Source organism: Bos indicus x Bos taurus, chromosome 2, assembly GCF_003369695.1.
Source record: "Bos indicus x Bos taurus breed Angus x Brahman F1 hybrid chromosome 2, Bos_hybrid_MaternalHap_v2.0, whole genome shotgun sequence".
Classification (NCBI taxonomy): domain Eukaryota; kingdom Metazoa; phylum Chordata; class Mammalia; order Artiodactyla; family Bovidae; genus Bos; species Bos indicus x Bos taurus.
In genome coordinates, this window is record NC_040077.1 from 126,291,449 (window position 1) to 126,298,247 (window position 6,799).

At 40.6% G+C, this 6,799-nt stretch overlaps 1 pseudogene; it reads left to right on the top strand.

Annotated features, from left to right (window-relative positions):
* Positions 1-2,128: 2,128 nt before the first annotated feature.
* On the top strand, positions 2,129-4,146 carry LOC113881319 (annotated as a pseudogene).
* The last annotated feature ends 2,653 nt before the right edge of the window (positions 4,147-6,799 follow it).

Genomic DNA, 6,799 nt, shown 5'->3' on the forward strand with positions numbered 1-6,799 from the left:
TGAGCTTATTGCTTCGATAAGCAATCTAAGCACTGAGCTTCAATGGCTGCAACACAGAAAAAGAGACAATCAGACATGACGCATCTTTGATGAAAACACACAACACTATCTGTGAGGTTTTCTTGCCATTAAATCTGAATTCACTCACTCTTCCAGGTCTATTCCTAATTAACAGGAAATACAAAGGGTAAAGAAACCTGTTAAATGACACTTTAGCAAAAGCCAGAATGGGAAAGAGATGGAGAGGAACCTACCAGCTCAAAAAGACTTGAAGGAATATGCCAACTTTAATATAAAACCCTGTTTGGATTTTCAAATAAATGAATTTGTGAAAAATAAAGACATAGAAATTTGAGTACTTCAGTATTTCATAACATTAAGGAATTCATGTTTTTGATATGCTGTTATGATCGTGTATCTTAAAAAGTTCATATCCATATATACTGAAGTATTTTTGGATGAAATATGATGTCAGGCTATGTATGGTTAAGAGGAATAAGTAGACAGTGGTATTAAATCAAGACTGGCCATGTATGAGCTGATAGTTACTGAAGCTATGGGACAGGTATTTCTTTTCACTTATTAAGTGAACAATGCAAAGAAACAAAGGAAAACAATAGAATGGGAAAGACTAGGGATCTCTTGAAGAAAATTAGGGATACCAAGGGAACATTTCATGCAAAGATAGGCACAATAAAGGACAGAAATGGTATGGACCTAATAGAAGCAGAAGATATAAGAAGAGGTGGTAAAAAATAAATAAATAAATAAATAAAAAGAAGAGGTGGCAAGAATATGCAGAAGAACTGTATAAAAAAAGGTCTTAATGACCCAGATAACCACAATGGTGTCATCACTCACTTAAGAGCCAGACATCCTGGAGTGTGAAGTCAAGTGGGTCAAAGGAAGCATTACTACAAAGGTGTTGGAGGTGATGGAATTCCAGCTGAGCCACTTCAAATCCCAAAAGATGATGCCGTTAAAGTGCTGCGTTCAACATGCCGGCAAATTTGGAAAACTCAGCAGTGGCCACAGGACTGGAAAAGGTCAGTTTTCATTCCAATCCCAAAGAAAGGCAATGCCAAAGAATGCTCAAACTACCACTCAGTTGTACTCATTTAACATGCTAGCAACGTAATACTTAAAATCCTTCAAGCTAGGTTTCAACAGTATATGAACTGAGAACTTCCAGATATACAAGCTGAATTTAGAAAAACGCAGAGGAATCAGAGCTCAAATTGCCAACATCCATTGGATCATAGAAAAAGCAAGAGAATTCCAGAAAAACATCTACTTCTGTTTCACTGACTATGCTAAAGCCTTTGACTGTGTGATCACAACAAACTGTGGAAAATTCTGAGATGGGAACCAGACCACCTGACCTGCCTCCTGAGAAATCTGTGTGCAGATCAAGAAGCAACAGTTAGAACTGGACATGGAACAACAGACTGGTTCCAAATTGGGAAAGGAGTTTGTCAAGGCTGTATATTGTCACCCTGCTTATTTAACTTATATGCAGAGTACACCATGCGAAATGCCAGGCTGGAGCACAAGCTGGAATCAAGATTGCTGGGAGAAATATCAATTACCTCAGATATGCAGATGACACCACCTTTATGGCAGAAAGTGAAGAACAACTAAAAAGCCTCTTGATGAAAGTCAGAGTGAAAAAGCTGGCTTAAAACTCAACCTTCAAAAAACTAAGATCATGGCATCCAGTCCCATCACTTCATGGCAAATAGATGAGGAAACAATGGGAACAGTGAGAGACATCATTTTGGGGGGCTAAAAAATCACTGCAGATAGTGACTGCAGCCATGAAATTAAAAGACACTTGCTCTTTGGAAGAAAATCTATGACAAACCTAGACAGTGTATTAAAAAGCAGAGACATTACTTTGTCAACAAATGTCTGTACACTCAGAGCTATGGTTTTCCCAGTAGTCATATACAGATGTGAGAGTTGGATCATAAAGAAAGCTGAGCACTGAAGAATTGATGCTTTCGAACTTTGGAGGCTGGAGAAGACTCTTGAGAGTCCCTTGGACAGCAAGAAAATCAAACCAGTCAATCCTAAAGGAAAATAGTCCTGAATATTCATTGGAAGGACTGGTGCTGAAGCTCCAATACTTTGGCTACCTGATGCAAAGAGCCAGCTCATTGGAAAAGACCCTGATGGTGGGAAAGATTAGAGGGCAGAAGGGGGCACCAGAGGATTAGATGGTTGGATGGTATCACTGACTCAATGCACATAAGTTTGAGCCAACTCTGAGATGGTGAAGGACAGGGAAGCCTGACATGCCACAGACCATGGGGTTGCAGAGTCGGACAAGACTTAGCAACTGTACAACGTGATAGGTACACTGGGGTTTGTTACATTATTTTACTTTTGCACATTTAAAATTTTTCATGACAAAAATATGAAAAAAGTTTTCCCCAAAGGTCTCCATGATTTCCGCACTCACTGGAAATGTGTGATGATGGAGAGGGAGCAGGGTATCTGGGCTAAACTTCAGGATAGTTTGAGGGATGGAATGGGTATGGTGCTTTTACCAGACCTGAGACAAGCCAGGGAGGTCAGTTTGTGAGCAAGATGAACTCCATGTGAGTCATGCTTAACTTGGGGTGTCTGTGGTATGTCTAGATGGGACTGCACAGGAGAATCTGTGCAATGGTGGAACACTAAACTCCAGAGATGTGGAAGATGAAAATGGGAGTCACTGGATGACATTACTAGGAGAAACTGTAGAAAAGAGGGTCTCAAAGGAGTCTGAGTGGTCATAAGGCAAAGACATGGATAAACGGTGTCTTAGAAAATGGGAAGGCCCAGGAAGAGGTCTAGAACAGCTTTTAAAAGGAGGAATGCTTAGATCTCACAACATACAAAAAAGTAACTCAAACGGTTCAGAGCTAAATTTAAGAACTAAAATTATTTAAAACTTTTAGAAAAATGTTAAATGTAAATCTTTATGACCTTGAACTAGGCAATGGATTTATCACAACCAACCAAAACACAACTATTAAATAATAAAACCCGCCCCTCAGTCAGATGGGCATGGAGACACTTCCGGAAATAAGACCACGATGGCTGACCAAGGAGAACCCCAAGTTCAGTTCCAAGTAGCTTGTATTGCCTGGTGATGGTGGTACTAGAAAAAACTGAACTGGTAAAACATCTGACTGGTGACTCTGAGATTATGTAGCCACCTTGGAAATGGCAACCCACTCCAGTATTCTTGCCTGGAGAATCCCACGGACTGTAGCCTGCCAGGCTCCTCTGTCCATAGGGTCACAAGATTTTGACACGACTTAGCGACTAAACCACCACCACCACCTTGGGTGTTGAGGGCCATCTCCTTGAGTTCCATACCAACAGAGGACCTATTAAATTCAACATATGTGATACAGTTGATTAGGAGAAATTTGGTGGACTGAGAGATGACTATTATATCCAAGGCTCAGTGTGCCGTCTGGATGTTTGATGTTGAATTGAGAGTTACATACAACAATGTGCCTAACTGGCATAGAGATCTGGTACGAGTGTAAGAACATCCCCATTGTGTTGTGTGGCAACGAAGTAGATGTTAAGGACAGAAAGGTTAAGGCAAAGTCAACTGTCTTCCCCAGAAAGAATCTTCAGTACTATGACATTGCTGCCAAAAGTAACTATAGCTTTGAAAAGCCGTTCCTCTTGGAGTCTGAAGCCATGCCTGCTCTTGCCCTGCCAGCATAGCCTTGGCAGCACAGCATGAGCACAGTCTAGAGGGATGCTCAGACAACCGCTCTCCCGGACGAAGATGATAAATGTGAGAAAGTGAAGCTGGGGCCCCGCGGCAGACGTCGTTTCATAGGCAACTGCCCTGTGGCGTCAGTGGTGCAGAGCTTGCCACTCTATTAAATAGCTAAGCAGAACGTGTCCTTAATCTTTGGATGCCAAGATGGATGGGCTTTGGAGTGAAGGCGGCAGTTCAAAAAATACCTTCATTTTTTGGACCTGAGAGTCTGCTTTGGAACACAGCTGTTTCCTTCTTGAATTTCACATATAAAGACTGCTATAGTCACAGGACAAAAAAATATAATCCCACAAGATGGGAGTCCTTGCAAATCATATACCTGATGAGAATCTAGTATGCAGAATATATAAAGAACCCCTGCACCTCAACAGTAGATAACTCAATTAAAAATGGGCAAAGGATCTAAATAAACATTTCTCAATAAATAAATAAATTTCCTGGCATTCCAGTGGTTAAAACTCCTGTGCTTCTATTGCAGGAGGCATACATTCAACCCCTAGTTGGGAAACTAGGATCCTGTAAGCCCTTGGCCAAAATAAAAAAAGGTATACAAATGGCCGACGCGTGTGAAAAGATGCTCAACGTCCGAATCATAAGGGAAACGTAAGTCAATACCACAATGAAACATCACTTCATACCCACCAGGATGCCTATAATAAAACAATACGCGTTGGTGAGGACGTGGGGAAAATGGAACCTTCATTTATCACTGGTGGGAATGTAAAATGGCACGGCTGCTATGGAAAACTGTTGGTTCCTCAAAAAGGTAAACCTAAGAGATACCATATGCCCCAGCAATTCCACTTCTATGTATATGCCCCAATCTGAATACATGTCCATACAAAAAACTTGCATACAATAAACAGTATTCATAATAGCCAAAAAAGGAAACCTGAATGCCCAACTCATCAATGGATAAAATACGGTTTATCATCCATCCGATGGACACTTGGCAATAGGAGGAATGAAATACCTGCATGCACATGCTTAGTGAGATCAGCCAGTCACAAGACTATGTATTCCAAGACTTCATTTAGATAGAATGTCTTTGATTGGCTAAAGACAATGTGGAACAACTCTACTTCAATAAAAATTTAAAAAATTAAGACAATGGGGATTAGCAGTTGCCTAGGGTTGGTGGGAAGGGGAACGGGGAATGACTGCTAATAGCTATGAGGTTTCTCTGGAGTGCTAAAAATGTTCTGCATAGTGGAAACTGTGGTATAAACTTGTGAATATTTTAAAACCACTCAATTATGTGTTAAAATGGTGGAATTTACGGGGTGAATTTTTTCCCACTTTGAAATAAGGTCGGGGGCCTGTGCTCAGCAATACTAAATGCTGCAGTCAAGCCTGGCAAGGTGAGGCCTGGACACATCACAGGACTGGAGTGTAGTGGTGATTATCCACTCAGTTCTTCTGTTATCATCTCTACCCTATTTAATTTCAGTAATTCTGGCTGAATCAACAGATTCTGTGGTTCCATCCCTCTTGCTATGACTGGCTTAAGTGTGAGCAGGTGATCTACTTTTGCCCAATTAGACTCAAGCTACTGAGGCACATCTGTGAAATAATTCATTATTCTTAAGAAGAAAAAAACAAACCATCTTCTGCCTCTGCACACGGGTGTGAAGCCGAGGTCTGCAGCAGCTCACTGGGGAGGGGTGGTGGGTGGACCACACTCTTAGGGCAGAAAAGCTGGAAAGAACCACCTGGGTTCTTAGAAACCACTCTAAGCCAGGAGTTTTCTTAGGGACAGAAATCCTCCTGTTTAAGGCATTTGATTTTTTTTTTTTTTTTTTTTTCTTTTTTAAAGAGTCAAGAAAGCAGCCCAAGGCAGGTTACTGGCAACTCTTCCCAATTGGGCTTGGAGACAGGGCACGGGGAAGGGAATGTTTTTATAAGATGTTCAGGTCAGGACTGCCACTGATCAAGCTGTAGGATTGTCTTAAATGTCCTTACAAGGTTTTCACATCTACTTTCTTGATTTGTAAACCCAGGCACTCTCATGCTCCACAGTCAGTCAAGTCGGTAAATATTTTCCAGGAAGGAAAAAAAAAATTCAAGCTCACCTTCCTCATCCTATTTTCTAGGTAAGAGAAAAAGATGGTTACTGAATATAATCTAAGCCAGTCACTTCACCTCTGAATCACTTAACTATAAAATGGGGATAACATCTACACAGGACTGACCCAAAGAGTAAAGGACAGAAAGTGACCAAACTCCTAGCCTGGTCTATGTCTCAACAGGTCTCAACAATGTGAACTCTTAACAAATACTGATAAGGTAACCTTAACTGTGGCTTTCTCAAATCCTGCAACTTCTGTGCAATAACAAGTTGCCATACCCCGACTCTTAACAGTTGTAACAGGCTCCACTCTGGAAAATGACACCATCCCTGAATAAAAACTAACCACCAACACCCTAGAACTATTTCAGCAATAATGGAGGCAAATGCCTGAAACTGCCCAAGTGGGCAAAGTATACCTTCTCCTGATAGTGCCCCTAGTACAAGTCGAACTTGGAAATTATTTTTCACTAAAGTCGGGGGTTTGAACCAGGACTTTGCTACTCCTTAGATGTACATATAACCTTGAACAAGTTTCTTCATCTATTTCCCCATTAGTAAAAAGGGTGTTAACACTTGGATTACACAATTGTCTCAAAATTGAAGGTCAGAGACAATAGAAAAGTTACCAACAAAGAGCTTAACCCATATGAAAGCTCTACCTTTTTGATTAAAGGGATAAAGTAACATAAGGTTTAAAAAAAAAAAAAAAGTATTGGGCTGCCCAAGAAGTTTGTTTTTCCATAAACACTTTCAAATTTTTGGCCAACCCAATACGTTAACTCCCCTCAAATAAGAGGTGACCTGTGAAAGCAAATTCAAATTGCAACTGTCAATTTATTACAAGTTTGATTTTCTAACAGATGAGTTCTTGCTATTTTTCTAAAAGAAAGGGTTTCTCTGAAGGGTCTTCAAGCTAAAGCAATGAGTCAAGTCCC